This window comes from Emys orbicularis, chromosome 8 (assembly GCF_028017835.1).
Source record: "Emys orbicularis isolate rEmyOrb1 chromosome 8, rEmyOrb1.hap1, whole genome shotgun sequence".
Classification (NCBI taxonomy): Eukaryota; Metazoa; Chordata; order Testudines; family Emydidae; genus Emys; species Emys orbicularis.
Window position 1 is genome coordinate 49,706,078 of NC_088690.1, and position 24,134 is coordinate 49,730,211.

Here is a 24,134-nt window from a genome sequence, read left to right on the forward strand (position 1 = left end):
GCACTATAAAGCATTTCTCACTTTCTTTTTGGCTGGAGTGGCCTTTCTCAAACCAAATGGCAAGATTTCCCCATAGTCACTTCTAATAAAATAACCATCCCTCAAATCCTTGCAACCCATTTGCTTAGATCTCAGAAAAATCTCTGCTTTTAACAATCCATCAGAAAAATGGGCTGGGAAACTTTTTACCATTCCCACAACAGCATGGAGAGAGCTTGGAATGTCTGATTGCTGATCCTCAGTAGCAACTGTTAGGGCCTGAAACTCCCAGCTAGAGTTGGACTGGGGTTGGTCTGATCAGTGCATGGGTGGAGGCATCTCCAAAGCCAAGTGCGGATGGGGGATGGAGCATTGGTCCTCCATCTTGTTCCCTCTGGAGGATTTGCACCTCCAGGAACACTAGCACGGATGAGCTTTGTTGCTCGCCTGAGTGTGTCTCTCCACCAAACATTCATGTTTGCTGTAATCTTATTTACCAGCACTGAAGAGGTTAATCGGGTCTGTTACTGTTGCTGGGGACACCAGGAGACAGTGCTGAGTGATAGAATGATTTAGGTTCAAAGAAGCAGGCCTGGAATGCTGGGATCAGAAGGTTCCTGGGTGGTTGGAAATGGCAGTTCTGGGTAGGTTCCTCCTGGCTGCTGTGGTGCCGGGGAGCAGCAGAAAAACTGTTGTTGTTTGCTTACCAAGCAGTAAGAAATAGCGTGCCTCAGTGTCTTCCAGTCGGTGGGAAGTTTAGTTTATTTCTTGTCCTTTCTTTGGGATAGTTTTGGTAACAGTGAGGGAGATGGACTGGGGGGAGGCTAGGATTATTGCTAACCTGTTAATTATCTCCAAGGAGAGAAAATGTCTTTTATAGTAATGAATGTGTGAATTAATTGCTGGTGACAGGGGACCCTAGGGACAAGTTCCCAGAGCACATGTAGCCTCCAGATGTCCATCCCTACAGAAGCCCAGACCCCAGCCCTCCTTTTGCTTGTGTCTCCTCGAAATGGATAAGCCATTGAACTTCAAACCCACCCAGACTGAGCCGGGTGTTCAAGGTCTGATGCATTAGTACCTTAGCCTATAAGTATATTTCTCTTCACAGCTCCTTTGGGATGAGGTATAAAGACTAAGACTAAATGACTTGCCCAAGGTAACACAGAATGTCTATGTCAAAACAGAATGTCTATGGCAAAGCACAAGACCAGGTCCCCAGAGTCCCAGTCCACAATCTTAATCATAAGTCTATCTTTCCTCTCTCCAAGGTGAATGACAAATTGACCATCAATGCTACCAAGGTTGGGTCCTTATTTGATTTGTTTATAAAATATCCAGTGAAGTTATCTGAGACGCTGTACAATTAAGGCAGTAATTCAAATAAGATTGGACCTAATGGCCCAAGAACGAAGAAGAAAATTCCATACAACCTGCAAACAAAAACAGATTGTTGATATTTACTATAGAGGGGGTTATTTTATTAAGAAGATATTAAGGTATAAAATAAGTGTGGGTAATATTTTTATAGTATTTATAGTCTGGTGAGCTGCAGGGTTGTTAAGCACTAAGCTTAACAAACTTGTCTCATTTTCATGAGCTATTATCCTAACTTCTCTGCTTCCTAAATGTGGTATTTTCAGTGGTCTTTATTAAAAATTCAATATTTGCCGAAACCTATCCCATGAGCTCTGATTCCTGACAGAGCATTATGTGGATGGGCCCCTGAACCCATATGGAGCTTCGTTGACTTCAGGGGTCCACCGGTGCAATTCCCTTGGCAGGATTGGGGCCATGGTTACAACAGGTACTTCCTAATTTTAATTTGGCTGGCAGTGGAGGAAGTGTTGTGTCTCAGAAGTCAGTGTGTGGTAAGTGTTGTCAAATGCTGACTTTTTACCAGTGACCAGCATCTGGGAGGTTTGTTTACAACACCACCATTATCCCATCAGCAGGGGCAGCAGGTTTGTATAATTTTTGGTGGTGCCCAGAATGGGTCCAAGTCCGCCCCCACCTAAGGCTCTGGGAGGGAGTTTGGGGTGCAGGCTCTGGGAGGAAGTCTTGGTGCTGGGTGCAGGCTCTGGGCTGGGACAGGGGGTTGGGGTGCAGGAGGGGATATGGGAGGGGGTTTGGGGTGCTGGTGGTGGGAGGGGGTTTGGGTGCTGGTTCTGGGCTGGGACAGGGGGTTGGGGTGCAGGAGGGGGTGCAGGGCATGGGGCTGGGACAGGGATGAGGAGTTTGGGGTGCAGCAGGCAGGCTGCCCTGAAGCTGGGGCAGGCGGCCAGAGAGGACTCCTCCCCCCCAGCCCTCTCCCTGCTGGCAGCAGCGAGCTCCAGGTGAGGGGGAGGGAGGAGGCCCCCCCCCCCGGCACAACACTCACCCAAGCTCCCCCAGGGCTGCTGCTCAGGAGGTCCAGCCAGGATAAGCCCCCACCTCGGAGTTGCCTGCCGGGGAGAGTGCTGGCATGTGTCTCCTCCCTCCGCAGGTGCAGAAGCTGCCTCAGCCTGCCCCCAGCACCACTCCCTTGTAGCCAGCAGCAGGCGGATGGTGAGGGAGCGCAGCACAGAGCTGCAGGAGGCAGCTGTCTGCTGTCAAGGCAGGCAGGAATGCTCGGGGGTGGCAGGCGGGGCCGGGGAAGAGACCCAGCCCCGAATATTGGTGGATCCAGGCCCCCAGGGCCTGAATTTGCTGGAGCCTGGGCACCATGGGCCCATACAACTCGCTGTCCCTAACCATCAGACCTTTTGCCAACTAAGTTTTGGAATGGAAGGAAATAGGATAAAAGAAGTGAGAAATGTACCTATTAATTTATCCTCCTATAGCTGCAGGGTATATTGTCATCTGAAAGAGAAACCATGTGAGTTTGGGGTTTTATTTTTCTTAAACCTAAATTTAACAACAGCTGCAATCATGTAATATCAACTAAAAAAATGTAAAATTGGAGATGGGGAGACTACCAGGATTTATTTAAAAATTGGAAATTCTTTAGAAAAGTTGATTAAAAATACTCAAGTGAGCTAACCTAGACCATCTGTTCTATTTCCTGTCAACATTACATCATGTAGTTTCATTGTGTTTACATATCTTTTAATGAAACAATATTTATGCATGTGGAGAAGGGGGAAGTTGGTAGTGGTAAGTCTACAAGAGGCTTTACTGTAATAAAGGTGGGCAGCAGTGAATGCTTATGTGGTAACTGAAGAACTTTATTTGAAACTAGAGAGTTTCAGATGGGAACCAGTATTGAAAAGGTGAGCCACTCCCTTGCCAACTGGCTTATGGTGAACTGTCATTAAAAAAAACACTGTGAACAAAATGGCAGCAAAGTGCACAAGAACACTTTTAAAAAAAATCTGGGCTTGAATCCAATTTTGCCATTGACTTCAGGGGAGCCTGAATTTCACCCTTGGGCTTTTCGGGCTTGCCCCTAATTTTGAAATTTTGGATTTGTATAGCTCTGTCTTTATGTGTGAGGTGGGAAAGGGTTAGAATTATCCTTAAAATTGGATCCTCTTCTGGTACAGGATCCTAAACTGATTCTCTGTACTACCCACTGGATATGCAATGCACCCCATTAATCTTCAAATCTACCAATGTTAGATACAGGAGCAGAATACCATTTAATAATGCTTCCAGAGCATTTTATCAATCCAATAAGGTGTTTTTCTTGCATTTGTCTATTTATTTTTTACATACAAACGGTAGTAGAATAGAACAGGTGCAAACATATTATAAATAGAGTGCTCCAGTCCAGCTAATTATGACTAACCGCCTTTATTAACAGGTTTTAGGTATGCAATTAATATCCAATTATTTATACATTAATTCAAGAGTAATACATGACCAGTTTACAGGATGTTGGAGGCATTGTTAAGAAATGTTAAATAAAGCTGCATTGCTCATAATGGCTGGAAGGCAGAAATAATTTGTACCTCTGGCAGCCCCAGCTTTCTAAAGATTTACTAAGAAGGAACACCACTGACGCAGCTCAGTGATTCTTACTGAATATTTATCAGGCAGACAGGACTGCGAGTAATCTGATTGGTTGATCAGTATTCTGCCAATCAAATACACAAATGGAGAAAACTAAATAAGATTAAAAGAGAATAACCACATAAGTCTGAGCTACAACAACCCAGTAAATCATCTGAAATTTGAGCATGTCAAGGAGCTGTGTTTTAAGTTTTCAAAGGTGGGTCTGAGACAGGGAAATAATATGGCTTTAGAAAACAACAGGAGATGAGAAAAATATGGCCACCATTGCCCCTCTGACTGGGGAGTAGGATGTTGTTAATCATAAAAACAATTATGTCACAAATAGTGTCTGATAGTGAACTTTGAGAATTCATCCAAGTGAGGAGGACCTATGCAAGGCTCTCTCTAGTACCCATAGTAGGGTTGCCCAGCCTCAAGGGTTGTCCTGGAGTCTCCAGGAATTAAAGATTAATCTTTAATTAAAGATTACGTCATGATGAAAACTCCAGGAATACAGCCAGCCAAAATTGGTAACCCTAACCCCATAGGTTCTCTGCACACAAGGTTTGTGGAACTGCTGCTGGGGGTCTTCACAAAGCTGTGCTGTGAAGGAGAGTCTGCATTGGTTTTGAATAGGCCAGAATGGAAGGAGTTAATGGGGGTGAGCTAGGGAAGGAAATCCTGGATCTACACTTACATGGATCCAGCGTATGGATTTGGGGTATGTCTGGAGTAGGAGAAAGGTGTTAGCTAAAATGTTTTTAAAGAATACCTTTTATCTTAATTTAGACAAGCCCTGAGGGAGAATGAAGGGGCAGTGTTGGGTGTTCAGCTCCATATGTTGTGTTTTATGCCGTGCCCTGCATTCTGCCTGTAGGCTAGGGCTGGAATTTCATTCCCTGTTTCCTGTGGATTTCTCGCCTTCTTGTGGTTTTGCACTACTGCCAGTCACACAAGTATCGGAATCTACACCGTACTTGATTCTTGCTATGTACATGGAGGTTGAATTTCACCCAAACTACTTAAAATATTATCTGAAATCCATTAGATTGTTTTGGATTTATTGCCTACCCAAATGCTTGTAATGGAAGTGATGGAAAGCTAAGGCGATTATGGAATAAAGAAAACCAAGGCAGTAAAGTTAACAGTTTAAACTAAGGAATTTTTGTCTTTCTGTTTCACAGACTGTAGTGATCATATGGACATATTATGGATACTGCAACTTCCAGCGCTAAAAGTGCTTTGATATCTTCTATTACCCAGATGTGATCGGTTTATCTTAACACTTCGGTATGTCACACGCAGTCACTGCTGATGTTAATTTTTGACCCAAACCCTTATATTTCACCCATGATTCTGAACAGGAAATGCTATTCAGTATTTCTTAATATAGCCTGTAGTGTACAAGTATATTATTCCAGGAAGAAAGTATTACAAAAGCTGCATACCTTATGTCTTTCATCTAAACATTACCAAAAAGCATAGGGGAATATGATTCCCTCACTGAATGTGTAACTTCCATTGATGTAAATGAGAATTGTGCCTCCCCCAAAGAAAGCTATTCCTACCCACATCCCCATTAAACGGATCTTAATCGGATTTTGTGCCCAACTTGGATTAAGTATAAGTGGGTGAAACTCATGGAAGTCAGTTCCCCAAGCACAGCATTGCTGTAAACGGTGGTTTAAGTTACACATCAGTGTAACTGTTAAAATAGAGTAACTTTTGTTCTCCCTGCCACACACAATGGTGCAACTTCCCTGAGAGGCCAGAAGGGAGATGTTACATGAAAAGCAACTAACACGATGATATGGGATAAAGCGTAGGAGCTCTGTCTCTCCCTCCAACTTCCACACCACTCTCTCAAATACTCTTAATACCTTTCGTTAGCTGTTCTACCTTCCACCCCCTCAGGAAATTTCTCTTTTGACATATCTACTGAATGCTTAGGGGCTACTTTCTAGCCAATTTACAATAGATGTTTAACTTACATCAATGCCACGCACTTCCTAATTTGGCCCTCTGAATATAAAATGCCACGTGTACCTCTGATTCTAATATGGACCCAATTTTGTCCTGATTGACACTCTACATAACTCCATCCAAGTCAAATGGTGTAAGTCAGGGCCCTGTATTTTGTCACTTCTTCATTAATAATGTTAATATATTTTGGTGTAAATTCTGCTCAGAATGACATGGTTGCAACCCCTATTACCTTAAACAGGATCTACGCTAGTGTAACCGAGTGCCATTGTTTTTCACCTCCATGTGCTTTTTAAAGTATCAGCGACAATTTAAGATTTTCCACTCATTAACGTACAGGAATCAACTGCAGAGCTTATAAACAAACAAGGCATTTTCTGATGCACACAATATTAGAAATAGCTCTCATTGTTAACTAGCTGTATATAAATGACTAGCAGACTTGGTGTTGCCGCTTCTTGATAGTGTCCTTCAATAACAGGCACTGAGGAAGCTGGTTGCTTGGTTAGTGAATCTCTGTGCTGACGGCTGCTGTGAGGGCTTTGTCTCCTACACGCTCTGTCATGCCTGTCCTTCCAAGTGGTGCCATTGTCGGTGCATCTTCTGATAAAGCTGTTTGGCCGAAGGGTGCAGGATGGAGTGTCAAACAAAGGAAAAATAACTGCAGTGCAAGCCTCTCCACTTCTTCATCAAGCACTAAAGGAGTATGGAGTTTCTACACTGGTGCTTCCCATGGGATCAAAATTGGTCCCTTTACAGTGCTGATCATAAGTATTCTTTTTATTGCTTTTGTAATAATATTACACATCTGGGCCAAGTATACTCGTTCCTAGACTCAGTTGTAGCCATGTAGTCTTTGCTACTTGCATTAATGGACAGCATGAGTTGGGGTGGGTGGAGAAATGAGGAAGCACCTGTCCCAAAACTATAGTGGATTTTAAATTGTTTGTGAAATGTTTGCAAGCTTTCTGTTAAGACTAAAAGGGAATTTTTTAAAAATAGTGAGGATTCCCTTCTCTCTTTTATTTGGCTCTTGTTGTTTTTGATCTTTAAAATGGAAATGTGTTTATACTTAGTATCTCTGGTTCCTAAAGTTTATCAGTCACAGGACTATCCTCCTGTAAAAATGTGTGTTAGAACTCATTTTAAATGCCTAAAACAAGGCACTAAGAGCAACATCTTATGCAAGTTTGAAACAACAATCTTTTGGAATGAGTGATCTACTGGAAGTTTAATTCTGATATATATTTAGAGGAGTTAGTGTTGCAGTTGCCTTATCTAATTATTTATATGTATGCATAAATAAACTGATTTCATTTGATATGATTTTAGACAACATACTGTACAGATTAAAAAGTACATAAACTATGTTCTGATATAGGAAGATACAGATTGTAGCATCTATAGCAAAAAGGCATGGCATGACATAGCTTGCCAGAGTAATATGGTTATTTTGGATATGTTTTTATTTTGAAAGTTGGGGTTCTCCCAATCCCTTCACTTATTAAATATTTAAATAAATGTTTCATCCTGTATGTGAGTGTTTTTCTTTGATTATTCATCATAAGAAGTTGGGAATAATAGAAAAAACTCACTGGTAACTTGCCTATATATTTCAACTAGCAATATATCCCATCCATCTCTGGGGTTAGACTGTACCATTCAATTTCTGCTAGCCAGTGGGGGCATGGTATGCAAAGGAGGAGGAGCCCCAGTTCTCCTGAATCATTCTTTCCCTCCCCAAAGCCTGTAGAACCTTCTCTGGAGGACTGATACTCTGCTGGATTTTGTGGGTAAAGCTTGGGGGCACAAAGATGATGGGGCAGAGGACCAGCCACTCTTCCTGTTGTTGTCTCAGGCTTACTCCATGAATAACCCCAGAAGAAGTCCAAGCTCTGAAGTGTTCCCACTATTGCTGTATTGAAATTGGCCAATGGCACAAGGATCCTTCAGAAGGTGAAGGGGCATTTGTCTGCATCCACATATTGAGGGCTATCTATCTCCAAGGGTCCTAGGATGTCCTAGTATCCTCCGTACACTGCACAACCCTTCCCTTTTGAGGATGTGATTCTCTGGACATTTTGCAAGGTAAGTCTCTAGCTGATTTTCCAGCCCCCTCTGTTCCTCTTCTATAGGTTTTTCTAGTGCAGGACACAATGGGGCCCAGATCATCGATGGGGGACTTTAAGCATTACTACAATGCAAATTAATAATAATGGTGGAGATTAGCTACAATGATGTCCACAACCAGGAACTCTTTCTAAATCATAGCGATGCTTGGATTGTGAGGTCTTCCACCTTAGTCTCAGAAAATCTGCCCTTATGAAACCCAGTGAGCTAACAGTAAACCTTTGCGTGCTAGATGGAAAAGTTATTAACAGACAAATGGGCTGCTAGAAACCAGAAAGAATCAGAGATCAACTGAATTATTAAAGTACATAATTACACTATTCTGGGGAAAATAACTACAGTATTTAAGATACTGTGTTACATTAGCTTGGTATACTACTGGATAACAATCAGTCAAACCAGGTTAAACGGCTAGGGGGCAAATAATTAGTGTGCTCTATTAAACTATGTTGTCCTTTCAGCTACCAGGGTAGATAATTTGATTGTTATATATCATCTTCACTGTTTGATCTGGCCTCTGATCAGACCAGGCTCTACAAACCCTCAAACCTTTTATAACATTGTACCTAGGCAAGTTTATTAGTGAAGCAACGCTAGAGTGAATGTAATTATTTCACCAATTGTTCTGATTTTTATGGCAAATTAAACTTTATTTATTAGAGTCTAGAGATGAAGATTGCCTAGTCTGCAATGTTTAGCAATGTAAAGTAGCTGTTTTGTAAAAATCAATATGTTTGTGTATGATAACACAAGAGCATAGTCTTCTGTGGTCTATCATCCTTGTGTTAATTGAGTGAAACTTTAATTTGATATCAGACTTCATGTTGCTAGCAATTACTTCGCAGCATCTGTGATAACTATAGCTAGAATGGCACCCACTGTAGTATATTCCATGGAATGTTTGCTGGATTCAGGGTTTTGAGTTCTGGAATTGTGTTTTGTGTTTACATGACAGTTTGGTATTTTGGGCCTCAATCCTGCAATAGGATCTGTGTGAGTGGACCCTGGTGCCTATGCATAGTCCCACTGAAGAAACTGGGTCTCCAAATAGGTTCAAAGGGTCCACCTGAGCAGATCAGATTACAGGATTGGGGTCTTACTTTGTATAGTGTCCTTACAAATAAATCCCCAAACACTTTACAGACTTAAATATGCATTTAGAGTTCAGTGGCAGAGGAGAAGAGAAAAAGGGAGAAGAAATTGGCAAGCTCATAAGGAAGAGAGAGATGGGATGTATTCTAGATGTAGCAGCAAGATCACCCACTAACAAAAATGGAGAGAAAGGCCAATGCTAAATCAGAAAGAAAGAGGAAAAGGAGGGGGAAGCAGTGAAGAAAGCAAGTCAGGGAGAAAACCTGGAGCAAGTCAATGAGCATTTGAAAAAGAAAGGTAGCTTTGAACTGACTTGGGAAATAATCAACTTGTTTGATGAAGGGGCAATGTATTCTCCTTTGCTCATGTGAGATAGCGGGTAGAAACCTTCTTCGTGTGCTGGAATCTGAAGAACTAAGATTTGGGGACCTTTTAAAGAAGGGAGCTGCAATAACCAAGGGGAGAAGAAAAAGGTAGAATTGAGGATGTGTCTTGCACAGGAGTAACATGAGCAAAAATTTATATGAAAATGTATTGGACACTGTGATGGAGAGTCCACCCCACACCAAGCCTGAAAGGGTTAAGGTGGCTAGCTGGGCCAATTAACTCTCCTGGCTGCACCTGGAGGAAGATCACTTAAGGTTAAAGAGGCACAGTCTCTTTACTAACTTTCCTTTTTTGTTGGTGCTGATTAATCTGAGGTTAACATGAGTTTTGTAGTCATAAAGATGTATTTATGTAGGCATTTCTAATGCATCCATCCCAAATGTGATAACCAACACATTTATGTAAAGTAGACAGTCACTGGATGTAGTCTAATCTCCAGAAAACTAATTTACATGTGCTTGTGCCTTGCATATACCTTAGCATACCAGATACACTCAGTAAAATTCCGTTTAGACCTGGTTCCACAGTAGCCCACTCAGTCTACTCCACATTCCTTTCTGTAGGGGGACCAGATGGGTGAGCCCCATTTCCATGGAGAGGAAGTCTTCTCGATGTGAGGCTCTAGTGGTAATAATCCAACTATATACAAGGATTCCAGAGCTTGGCCTAATGAAAAGAGCCTTCCTTGCAGTAGGTTGTATCTTCCTTTCTGGCCCTGACTAAAACCATGCATGGGGAACAAATTTTTCTTTCCTTAAAAAGTCAAGTAGTTTTTTCTTGACAGGTGTACAGCAAGAATTCCAGTGGGCAGCCACTGGGTTATCATCAGGGAGGGTTAGCTGCCATGTGCCAGCTTTAACTGGGACCACCAGAAGTAGGGCGAGCAGATATCCCGATTTTATAGGGACAGTCCCGATATGTGGGGCTTTTTCTTATATAGGCACCTATTACACCTCACCCTGTCCCAAATAGCAAGTCTGAAATATTGGGCACTCTAACTAGGAGGAACATTCTGACTGCACTTCCTGTCCTTATCTACATAGGCTTCATATTCCCCGCTCCTTGTTTTGTGTGTCTGTAAACTGGGTAGCAGCCAAACTCTGGCAGAAAGAGAACCACAAGGCAGTCCTGGTTCCAAAACAACCAGCAGCAATGCATGTGGGCACAAAAAGGAACCCTGAGCTTTTTCTTCCCCCATGATCTTCAGCTTTCAGAACGGAATTGCTGTGGCAGAAGGAATGATAAGAGGGTGCAGAACCATGCAGGTGCTACTCTGAAGAATGCTGGGGGTGGGGAGGATGCCAAAAAGGGAAAGGAGAGGAGTTACAGCTGGCCCAGTAGAATGCCAGAGGAGGAGAGGCAGGGAGGAGATGAAAAGTGGAGTCCTCTTTCAGGCAGCTAAAGAAGGGGCTGTCCGCTGCCCCTATTTATGTGTGGTTTTTTCCAGGTTAAATTTTCAGCTTGCAACATACTCCAACCCAAAATCTGGGGAGTCTGTGGCTGTCAATGCTGATTCCCCACTCTGGCACTTGGAGGGCAGAAGGTGGGGGCCTGCAAGGACTCTAAAAATTAATACTTGCCACTCCAGGCTTGTATTAAACTCCCAAGGTTACAGCTTTTCTCTGACCTTGGATTGGTAGATGCTGCCACCATCCAAGTGCAAAACCTCTTTAAGAACCCAGGAAGGCACACTTGGGAATTCCTTCCTGTGGGGTACCCTCAAGTCCTTTCACCCCCACTCCCTGGGGAAGAGCTAAGAAAGAAGAAGGAGAAAAAAAGAAGGAAATCAGCTGTTGCCACCAGCTAATTAAACAACATGTGCACAAACCTCTTAAGACACAAAAATCCAATTCTGTTCTTTAAAAAGTTAAATTTTATTAATAAAAAAGGAAGAAAATACATCTGGAGACTTAGGCTTTTGCTAGATTTAAAAAAAGAACAACTACAAGGATTAAGCATCAAGAATAGCTCTCTTGAGGTCCAGCTTAAAGGTTACAAGCAAAACAAAAGCACCTGGGGTTAGCACAGAGGAATCCACAAGCCATAAAGAAATAAAAGGGATAAACCTAATTGCATCTTCCTGGATATTTCCTGATCTACTTACATATCTGGGGTTTTAGATGAGAAGTTTCTAGGTATGATACTGACGATTTTTCATACCTGGCCCAAGCTTCTCACAGCATAACTGCTCCCTGTCTGCCTGTCCCCATGAACAACAAGAGACAGATAAAAGGGGAGTCTTGTTTCAATTTTAAAAAGTTCTAGCCTTCCCATTGGCTCTTTTGGCCAGGTGCCCACTCACTTCCTTTTACCTATGCAGAGCAGTGAGACTTTTTAACCCTTTACAGGTAGAGCAATTAGAGAACAGCTTCTAATAGGGATTTTATAGCTACTGGCTGGCTGGGTGTCCATAAAAGGGAGCTACTCCCGCCCCTTCATTTATCACAGTGGCTTTCCCCTTAAAGGAATAATCAGTAGGTAAAGAGAACCCCCTGACAAATCTATATGGTTTAATTTTTCCGTGCACAACTTTATGGGTTTTCTTATAATTTTTGTTTTGACCTGTGTTATGATTTTTGCATGCTTGAGGCTGGCAATGCTGCTTTAATTTTTGGGTGTTCAAATTTTCCTTCTGCTACAGAGAGAAGAGATATTTCTTTTGGGTGGTAAAGATGGAAAATCAAACCAAGCAAAATAGGTAAAAGCACCACAGATAGGGGTAGCACATTTGTGTAAAAAAACCAAAATAATCCTAGGGTAGGGGCCATGTCTGCACATCGCTTTGGGCCTTGAAAATCCTGGCTGCACATGCACTTTCTATGGTTAAGATGGTAGTTTCGGCAACCCTGCTTTATAATCTTACAACCTGATCTGAATTGTTCCATTTCTCCTCTGTGTCAGCTCATGAGTATTGGTACTGAATAGCCAACTACTATTTTAAAGTGCCTTTAACTAGTCAAGTTAAGTATGCGTGGATGTTTTCAGGGGCGGCTCTAGCTTTTTTGCCGCCCAAAGCACGGTAGGCAGGCTGCCTTCGGCGGCATGCCTGCGGGCGGTCCGCCAGTCCCGTGGCTTCGGCATACCCGCCGCCGAATTGCTGCCGAATCCGCGGGACTGGCGGATCTCCTGCAGGCAAGCCGCCGAAGGCTGCCTGACTGCCGCCCACACAGCCACCGGCAAGGCGCCCCCCGCGGCTTGCCGCCCCAGGCACGCACTTGGAGCGCTGGTGCCTGGAGCCGCCACTGGATGTTTTGGTAGTATCATTGGGGATGCATGAATGGATCAACTATTTTTAGCTATTTTACTTAATATTTCCCTTAAAATGGAAACATAGAAACCGTTACTGTATACACTACAAAATGTTCTAAGTGAAGTAGCCAAAAGTTACAAATGTCTTGTATATAGCATTCTTGGCAATATGCCAGAAGTCCCCCCCCCCCCCCCTCGTTAGAGTCGTCAGTGTCTGGTTTAACAAAGAAGCTATGAGAAAATACTTCACTATCAGTACAGTTTTATGTTTCTGATTGTAAAGAATGCTGGGAGACAGTAGTTAATCATTGCTTATCATGGTGAGATATTAGGAGTTTCTGGAATTTAGTTATGGCACTTGGGGGATTATTTTGCTTAGCCGGGTGAAATAGCCACATAGACTTAATAACCAATATCTTAGGGTGACTGTTACATACTCACAAATATGGGTTGAAGCTATGTTTGGCAATCTGAACTTTCATAGAATGAACTACATCACTTTTTTTTTTCCAGATGACATGAGCTCTTTCCCCCCACAGCTTTGTGCCTTGCATTCCTAGGAATTGTTGTTTTTAGATTTTTAATCTTGGGCATCTAGGCCATAAAATTAATCTCTAGTGTTATTTAAAAAAATCTTTAAAAACTTCCTATGTATTTTAAAGGGATCATCAGTTTTGGCTTTTTGCTGTTCTGATATTTGAATGACGAATTTACTTCTTTGGAGCTTGAAGCCCAAGACTTAAAATTGATAAGCTCTGCTTTAAGAAGAAAAAATACTGATTTATTGCAATGCCAGGTTTTTCTGAATCAAGTGTTTTTCTCCTCTCCCCTCCTGATTTGTAGTAGTTTCAAACATCTACTAATAGAACCACCCTATTTGAAAAACATCTAATTCCATGGGTTGCTTAGGTTCCTGCAAGGTTAAAGGGGTGTGTGTGCATGTTTCAGATTCTTGTCAGCAATGTTGATAGTACATAGGATAATTCTGATGACAATTGATCACCAGGCAGCTTCTGTTGTGCTTGGCTCAAATGTAGAGTCTCTGTAAACATACACAGCCAACAAGAGTGTTCTGTTACTTTTTACTCTGGTCCCTCAATGCATTTTCCTTTACACTAGTGACAGCCATCCCAGTCTTCTCTGATTGATGGATTTCTCATCCTGTCAGGAAAGCAGGGAGTTCATTTCAGTCCCAAATGTGATCAAAACAGATGCTTCTGGTTGGAGCTAAGGAATACACCAAGAGCTGACAGTTTAATCAGTGGAATGTGGGAGGAATGTTCTGGAATTGAGAGCTTTAGTATTAAGTGGGTGGGCCATAATACCTTTCTTGCACCATAATACCTTTCTTGCGCCATGTTGTTCAAGTGCTCATAGATAACAGAACAGCCATGTATTACTTTTTTTAAAAAAAGTTGCCTGATTCTAAAATCTCTGTGGGGATGCATGGCTCAATGAGACTGGTGCCTACCTCATAAAGTGCATCCCATTACTCTGTATCTGCCAGGTGAGTGGAGGACTTCAGTTGCAGTCTACAGGAAAACATGAGTAGTTCTTGAAACAGATCATAACTGATCTGCTGTTCGAATAGTGGGCCCATTCGCAAACATTTTGACAAACAGCAGTGCAAACTGTCCCCAGTCCTGCTCCAGAGCAAATATGGATTGAGACTTGACCACAGATACTTTCAATTTGGATAGACGTAAGGGATTTTTTGTTTCTTCATTGATTCCATGGATGGTTTTAGATATAGTGTGTGTGTGAGACACAACATGGCAGAGCCTGGATCATACTGCTTGCTCCAACATGGGCCAGGCAGTGCTGTTATACAGATCTCTTGGACCTATCTACTGCTGGCATCATCAGCTCTGCTAACTCAGAAAGACTGTTTGAGTCTACATCCCAATCTGGAACAATTTCTCCCTACCTCATGCATCACAGGATAATGATATACTACTCTCTCCGCTTGGCCTCTAGATCTGATACTCACTTTGGGAGGGTAGTTCTGCAATTCTAGTTTAATTAAACCTCCTTAGCTCCCTTTCTCTGGGGTTGTATTGCTTGCTAGGCTTTATAAAAAATATTTATGTAACCTTTTTGCTGGGAGATGTTGGAGCGAGAAGGACCAGGTTCAATATCGAGGGGTTTCTCTTAACATCACAAAACAAAAATGGCTCAGACCCAACTTAGTAATCTGTGAAAACTCCGCTCCCCACTGCCACCATCACTGCTGCCTCTAGAGGCAATGGTGTGCTCTGAGGTTCTATCACTTAGTCCAGTTCTTAGTGACTTCAGACTTTTAGTGATTTCACTGGGCAGTGGGGAAACTCTCTGTTGCTACCTCTTCTGTATTGTTCTTTCATCACAGTACTATCTCCATACCAGACGTAAGGCATAGGCCCTAGATCACCTTAGTGATCACTGAGAGAGAACCAGAACTCTAAACTGAGTCTAGTCAGCTCTCTTGTTACACACTAGAAGGGGAGGATCAAATGGATTCTAGGACCCTTTAAACCAAGTCCCAGCCACCAGGTAGGAACACCTGTCTACACGTTCTGTCCTTTACTTGGATTTGGCATCACTACCATCTGGTTAGCGAGTGAGGTTCAAAGTAGGGAGACCTCCTCAATTAGGGCAGTAAGGATAACATGTCTTGATCCCTGTGTTCAATAGTAAAGTGAATTTCAACCTAAAACAGCCAAAATTGATCCCTTTGGCAAAGCACGTCTATCTGCTGGTCACCTACACAGAGTAGCTGTGTTTATGCAAATATGGTCTGCTCCTGAGATTGTTTTCCCCCAGTTCATCACTAGATGTCAGGGGAGAGCTCATTCACATCCTGCTTACACTTAACAATAGTGATGTGTGCGTTGAGAGTGGTGTTCCCCCTGGAATATTTACACTGTCCACTAGCCTCCCTTCTTCCTCTGAGTTCTACTCTCATAGACCCCTTGGGTTAGCAGAAGGAACTGAGGCATCTGGGACTACGTGGCCCTTCTGTAATTTTGACTATAGATGTTCAGTCCGGTGAGAGGACATGTGCAGCAGGGCCGGCTCTAGGCACCAGCGCTCCAAGCATGTGCTTGGGGCGGCACTTTCCAAGGGGCGGCACTCTGGCTCCTTTTTTATTTTTTGGCGCTTGGGGCACAAAAAGCCGGGATCCAGCCCTGAGCGGAGGTGAGCTGCGGTGGTGGTGGTGGTGGGGGGCACGGGGAGGGCCGCAGAAAGTAACCCTGAGGGGGTGGGGGGAACCGCTCCCCCCCACCAGTTCACCTCTGCTCCACTGCCGCCTGCTCCCCCGAGCGCACCGCCGCTCCGCTTCTCCTCCCTCCCTCCCAGGCTTGCCGCGCAAATCAGCTGTTTTGTGGCAAGCCTGGGAGGGAGGAGAAGCGAAGCGGCGGTGGTGCACTCAGGGGAGCAGGTGGAGTGGAGGTGAGCTGTGGCTGTGGGGGGCACAGGGAGGGCCGCAGGAAGTAACCCTGGGGGGGGAGCAGAGGAACCGCTCCCCCCCAGCTCACCTCTGCTCCACTGCCGCCTGCTCCCCAGAGCGCGCCACCACTCCGCTCCTCCCCCCTAGGCTTGTTGCGCGAATCAGCTGTTTTGTGGCAAGCCTGGGAGGGAGGGAGGGGTAGGAGGGGAAATGTGGTGCGCCCAGGGATTTGGGGAAGGGGTTGGAATGGGGCGGAGAAGGGGCAGAGTTGGGGCAGGGCCGGGGGGGGGGGGGAGGGGGAGTGGCGCAAGAAATTTTTTTTGCCTGGGGCAGCAAAAAACTTGGAGCCGGCCCTGATGTGCAGTGCCCAGTGGGGACTACACTTTTCAGAAGTATCCCAAAGTTCAGTAGAACAAGAGGGTTCATCCCACAAGGTGAATCTGCAGAGGCCACATTCAAAAATTCCAGTGACTATCCAGTGTCAGGCCATCCTCACTATTAATTATTATATATTAAGGGGATCCTGCTAGCACTCAAAAGGCCTGAATCCGGATTGAGACTCCATTGTGCTAGGCTGTATACAAACACACAGGATGATGCAGTCCATGCCTGGATGAGACCAAAGGCCACAGCCTGTTGAAGGTGTGGCTGAAGTAGTGCAATAAAATGTTCTCTTTTGGTTGTCAGAGACTTCACCCAGTTCCTCCTTTCCTGTGTCTGTTCAGCATTCGACCAAATATGATACAGCTGTAACACTTCAAAAGACATCCACAGTTGCTGTGTGGCAGTACTGTATCCCTAGCTCTACATGGAATGATACAATGGTTTTCCTGTTCTCCAAGGCTGTGGATTCCAAAATGTTCCTGTTTGTCTAGTTAATTACAGAACAGCTCTGTCCATAATATTTATTCAAATGTATAAAGCCTCTGTCTAGGGCATTAAATGCAGCATAATCATTTCTTACTGACCTAGTAATAAACTGGCCACAGTGTCCTGGACTTTAAAAGAAGAACTAAATATTCACAGTTAATATGAAAATATAAATGTATTTGGAAGTACATGAGAGAAAAAGGTTGTTTGTTCTGTGAAGGCTTTTGATATTCCAGAAGTATATTATAAAGAACTGCTAGTATCTACTTTATCATCCATTAGCACTGTTTTTTAAAATCTGTCTGTACTAGCCTTGCAAGTGTTTTCTTGCCAACTTCAGCTACTGCTCTAAGCAATTCTTTATTTGGCATCTCTTTGCCCTGTTTTACCATCTGTTTGCTACCCTCCATTTATCAGCACCTAGTCACCTACTGTGAATGCAGAGCTGATGAAAACTGCATGCAATATTAAAGGGATGATCAGTACTTTATCTCTGCTCCTTTCTTTTCTTCCTAGTGTCTGTACTTTGGCAGTTTAAATTATTAATTTCATTTGGGGTTTGTTTGCTCTTGTCCAGTGATTGTTTCTCTGAAGAGGAGGAAAGAGGCCTAAACTAAAGATGTCCAGGGCCGCCCAGAGGATTCAGGGGGCATGGGGCAAAGCAATTTTGGGGGCCCCTTCCATAAAAAAAAGTTGCAATACTATAGAATACTGTATTCTCATGGGGGCCCCTGTGGGGCCCTGGGAAAAATAAACATTTAAAAACCTTCCGTATCTCAGCACAAACCCAGTTTTGAGAAAACTTCTTTTCAAGTCACCTTTACAAGGTATCACTGGTTCTCAGCATCAGCTAGTGCTAAAAGGCACTAACGCTCATTAAAAGGGTTGGACAAATATTTTCCGTCAAAACTTTTTTTGGATCGAAAACTAGGGGGTTTTAAAAAGCAGAAAAAATCACGGACAATGTCTGCTTTCCTTCAAAATTTGTTGTGGTTTTTTTAATTGAAAAGCTGAAATTAGTCTGCCAAAACCTGAACATGATTTGGGGTTTCAGAAGTGTGTGGCCAAATATTTGCTGCTTGCTGTGTTTGATTGTTTAAAGAAACAATAAAAAAATTCTGCTTAAAAAAAATCCAAAACTTTTGAACCACCTCAGCTTGTGACCAAACGCCTGAGCCCATCCAGTCAGAGACTTTTCCAGGTTTCTGATACTCTGCTGGCTTCCTTGACTCATATCTGTCTCCATAACTTTGGGTTCATTTAGGTTAGAACATAAACACAAAAGAATGGCCATACTGGGTCAGACCAAAGGTCCATCCAGCCCAGTATCCTGTCTACCAACAGTGGCCAATGCCAAGTACCCCAGAGGGAGTGAACCTAACAGGTAATGATCAAGTGATCTCTCTCCTGCCACCCATCTCCACCCTCTGACAAACAGAGGCTAGGGACACCATTCCTTACCCATCCTGGCTAATAGCCATTAATGGACTTAACCTCCATGAATTTATCTGTTTCCTAGAGACTGGCTCCATGGGGTCCCTCACAAACTGGAGACGGTTACTGTGGGTTTGTCTTTAGTATAGCTTATGTACATACTCTACGAACTGAGCATTTGAGCTTGTTCCAGAATCTGGGATGAGCCTAGGTTGTGAAAACTGAAATGCTCAAAATAGCACATGCCTGTGAATGGACACAGGGTGCTAAAATTAAATTAACCCAGGGGTTCTCAAACTGGGGGTCGGGACCCCTCAGGGGGTCATGAGGTTATTATTGGGGGTCACAAGCTGTCAGCCTCCACCTCAAACCCCGTTTTGCCTCCAGCATTTATAATGGTGTTAAATATATTAAAAAGTGGGGGGATTGCACTCAGAGGTTTGCTATGTGAAAGGGGTCACCAGTACAAAAGTTTGAGAACCACTGAATTAACCCCTCTGGAGCCTCGGGGAATGCAGGGGATGGGGGGGGTCTCCCTTGGTAGGGTTGGGAAGGAGATAGGTGGTGTAGATATTGCTCTTCTCATGTGATCCCTCCCCCATGGCTCTCTTGGCTCTATCACTGTTAATCTAAAGTGGCTAATTTTAAATGAAGCTACCCTCCCCTGACATGAATCTCCCTATGGCACTGAAATTAAATGTAGGGGAACGGGAAAAGATAACAGCTTGGCTCTTGGTGTTAAATAGCTGTCTGCAAGCCTCAAACTGCTGAATGAGCTTTAGGGTAGGGAAGGCTGTGCCTCCCCAAACAGCCTGGCCCTGCCCCCTATCTGACCCCCATCCACTTCCTGCCCCCCGACTGTCCCCCCCAGAATCCCGACCCATCCTGCTCCTTATCCCGTGACCACCCCCCCGACACCCTCCACCAATGCCTCCCGCTCTCTGTCCCCTGACTGCCCTGACCCCTATCCACCCCCCGCCGAGTCCTGACAGACCCCCGAATGCCCACGATCCAACCCCCCCTTCCCCATCCTCTGACCGCCCCCCCAGAACCTCTGCCCCCTCCCTGTCCCCTGACTGTCCCCGGGACTCCCTGCCCCTTATCCAACCCCCCCGGTCCCTTGTTGAGCTGTGTGGAGAAGGAAATTCTATATTGCAGAGGATTTCAATAGGGAGGATGGAGCCCTGGATTCTGAGCCAGTCTGGCAGGTGGGTTGTTAGGAGCCAAGCAGGTGACCTGACAGAAAACCAGGCAGGTTTAACTGAAACCAAACCAACTCCACAAAACACTTGTATTTCAACAAATGCTAAACTTCAAAGAAACACTTCACTGGAATATTTCTGACCAGCTCTAGGTCCTAGGACTGGGTGGGTTGCTGTGTTTACACTCCAAATGCTTGGTCCAATCTGCTCCATTCCACAAGCAAAGTATTTGATCTTGAGAAGTATTTTATGAGCCCCGGGGCTGAGTCATCTCTGGCAGCAATGCTTTATCACATGCAGAGAGAGAGTAAATGTCTGCAGTGGCAGGGAAAAGCACCTCAGCTTCGTTTTGGATTTGGAATATTAACAGAGAGCCCCCAGAAAGAAAGCATGGTTTTGTGGTTAAGGAGCTGGTTTGGAGTTTGCGCGATGTGTGCTCAATTCTGGCTGTCACAGACTTTCTGTCTCACCTGAGGCAAGTCATTTTATAGCCCAGGCCTCAGTTCCCCATCTCTAAAATGGAAATAAATCTTTCTTTGTTGGTCTTGTCCATTCAGATAAGAAGTGTTGTGGGGCAGGGTGTCTGTACAGTGCCTAGCATCATGAGGCCCTGATCTTACCTGAGGTCTCTAGGTTCTGTTGCAACATTAATAATCCCCCAAGAATGCACTCCTGCGCACCAGCTGGTCCTGGATCTCAAGAGATGAAAAGGCAAGTCCAGCAACCTCCATGGCTATCTAGTCCCTATATCTTTTCATACCAAATTTCAAGGCAGAGAAATTCTATTAACACCCTCATTGAAACCTTGATTATGATGGAAACACTGACTGGGCATTAGCTACATTGGTGCAAACCTCAACAGTGTAACTATAGTACAGAGGTAAAAGGACTCTTCAGTCCCCGGGACTCCCTGCCCCTTATCCAACCCCCCCCCCCGGCTCCGGCCGCTTACCCCCTCTCCCGGAGCCTCAGCGCGCGCCTCCAGGAGCGTCCCTGGACAGCGCTGCAGCCGCGTGCCTCCGGCGGGGCCTGAACTCCTCCCCGCTCAGAGCTGCGTGGTAAGGGGGCGGGGCTGTGAGCTCCATTGGGACCGTAGCTCCCGCCGCTCGGCCTGGAGCTCGCAGCCCCGCCCCCTTACCACGCGGCTCTGAGCGGGGAGGAGTTCAGGCCCCGCCGGAGGCACGCGGCTGCAGCGTTGTCCAGGGACGCTCCTGGACGCGTGCGCTGAGGTGCCGGGGGGATGGGGGATGGCGGGGGAGCCTCAGCCCTTCTCGTGGGGGCCCCTGTGGGGCCCGGGGCCTGGGGCAAATTGCCCCACTTGCTCCTCCATCTGGGCGGCCCTGAAGATGTCACTTTAAAGAGGAGGAATAAGTGATAGAATTTTCATTTAGGCCTTAAAGTGAGGTTAATGACGAGATTTCCCCAAATGGAAATGTTCTCATTATTTTAAGAAAATAGCTACCATATATTTAACATTTCTCTGTGGTGGTGGCACTATGCTAATGAACTGTACTACTTAATGTATGGTACGTCAGTGAGAAACAATCAACACCTAATTTAACTGCATGATCAGTTCGTTGTGTCTGCACCTGCTTAGGCTTCATGGTGACTTGCTCGATAACATTCTACATTGTAGAGGAACACAAAATGGTGGCTGTGTCACAGTTGCCCTTGCAACAGACAAGGAGACTGCTCTATATTTAAGGATGAATACTCAGAAAACAGGATGACAGTTCTTTTCAGTTGCCTGGCAGAAAGTGCCACCTAAGTAAGGAGGATAAATATCAACTTGATTGTTAATGCTTTTAGGTTAGCATTTAATAATTTAAGGTGTTAACTGGTATCAGAGATAAGGATTTTTAAAATATTTAATCTTGACAGCATCCATTTAGCTGGTTGTGTGACCTGAATTTAACTTGACATACTTATTAATCTCTTACATTGTGTTTGAATATTTGCCATATTTATCACTTCAAATCTTTTACTTTTGTTCTTACCTGTTAAGTAAACAGTTGAAGAATAAAGAGGGAGAATTGACTACTAAGGTTACAGGTTTTTAGATTTCATTTTCTTTCTTAACAGTAGTCCTTCAACTGATAATGATTAATGTTGACATATACTTCTGAATGCTGTACGCAAATGGAAAGTATATCTAAACTAGCTGTTCAAGTGCTACTACTGACAATGATAAATGCATGAGGTCAGTGGTTTGTTCTTGCTGCCATTAGTTACTGTTATTATGACCTGATGAAAAGCATTGTGATTGTTCATCCACTAATGAGGAAAGGGAATCCAGAGAGAAATAAATTGCCATGTTTCCAGTTCATAGGACTAAGCTGTTTAATAGAGAAAAGAAACAAACTCCGAAACCTTTAGTCATTTCCTGACAGAAGTCTCTGCACTTGAATATTAAATAGACAAACCCTAAAGTTTCATTCTAGAAAGAGGAATTTTAAATGTATCTTGAATAAAATAACTGTAAGATGAGCATGTTTTAGGCCAAAAAATAATGCTGATTATTAACTGTAACTTTTCATAGTCATCCCTATAGACCACTTTCTTTCCCAAGTGTGAGGGATGTTGTATTGTGAATGGCCCCAGCCTCACTGCAGTTCTGTAAGCAACCCCACTATGGGTATCAGTTATGGTACATTAAGCCCTTTCAGAAACTTGGTAGTGTGCTCCTTGTACCATGAACTTGGAAGCAATCATTGTAGGTGATCTCCCTAAAATGTAAACTGGTCCATACCCACCTCAAACTAAAAGTGACACACTTGTTGTAAGATTAGCAAGTCCTCCCTCTTGGAGCATAGTTTTACTAACCAAAAGATAGTTTCAAACTAGCCCACATGAATCCCAAATGAAAAACCAGCCTGAGCAGAGGCCAAAAGGAGCTGGACTAGCAGCAGCTGAGGACACATGGCAGATACAGAGTAATTTCTAACAGCGAAAAGGAAGCAGACAGGCTCTCTCAAATAAAATGCTGAGCAAGGCTGGTTGTTGACCATGGAGGAGAGAGGGCCGTTGATTTACGGATATCAAATATGGAGTTGGGGACTAGGGGGAGTATCCAGAGAATGATAGACCTATGATAATGGCTATGGGCTATTAAGAATGGAATACCCAATACAGTAACGGCAGGATGGGTCTTAGTGTGTCATACAGGAGAAGAAACAGTCAAGTAGAAGAGACAGCTAAGGCCTGGTCTACACTACAACTTTAATTCGGATTTAGCTGCTTTAATTCGAATTAACGCTTGACCCGTCCACATAACGAAGCCATTTAATTCGAATTAAAGAGCCCTTTAATTCGATTTCTGTACTCCTCCTCGACGAGAGGAGTAGCGTCAAAATCGGTATTGTTAATCCGAATTAAGGTTAGTGTGGCCGCAATTCGATGTTATTGGCAATTCAATGTTATTGGCTACCCACAATGCAACGCTCTGGAAATCGATGCTACTACGGTAGCTTGGACGCACACCACCGAATTAATGGTGCCTAGTGTGGCCGAATACATTCGAATTTATAAAATCGGTTTCCTAAATTCGAATTATATAAATTCGGATTAATCCCGTAGTGTAGACATACCCTAAGAGATAACATGGAGGATGTGCCACTGCAACCACTATGCAGCACCCAGACACAAGGGGGTGATAATGCCACACCTATTTGTGTGAGAATTGTGTGTAGGCTGAAAGCAATTTACCAACATTGGAATTTGGCCAGGACACAAATGTATCATTCCTGTTTGTGCAATGCATGTCTTGGGATCTCTACAAAGCCTTTGCAAACGAAGGGGGTTACATTTGCTCTGAATGCTGGGACCTCAACAACACAATATGCTTCAATACAGTGCTGGGGCATTAGGTCGGTACAGATGGAGAAGGCCACCTACAACATCAGCAACTCTCCCTGTAGCACCTAGATTTCTGTTGGAGATTTCCCAAATGCATACAGATCACCAATGCTTAGTTTGTCAGATTGGACGTGATCACAGCCTGATGTTTTATATTGGAAAATATTGATTTAAAAGAGACTTGAAAAGCTTTAGTTATAAACAGAATCACTTATGATTTAGTGTATGTGAGAGAGCTTATAATTAGTTTAGACATTAGAACATGTAACGCTCAGGTGAAAACTAGTAGTATCTTATCTTATAATTGGGGATAGCACCCTCACTAATCCAATCCATTACCCAAGAGAAGGATTTGTATTCTGTTTATCCAAACTAGCAGCATGCCCTATTCTTTTAATGAACAGCTCACAGTAGTCCATTGTTTCCCCTCTAGGTTTTATATATGAAAGATTTACAAGAAATGTTTTCATTTGGATACGTTTGTTGTGTGAGGGCCTGACAGTGATGTAAACAATCTAATTATAAAGGGGCAAAAGCTACACTTTGAA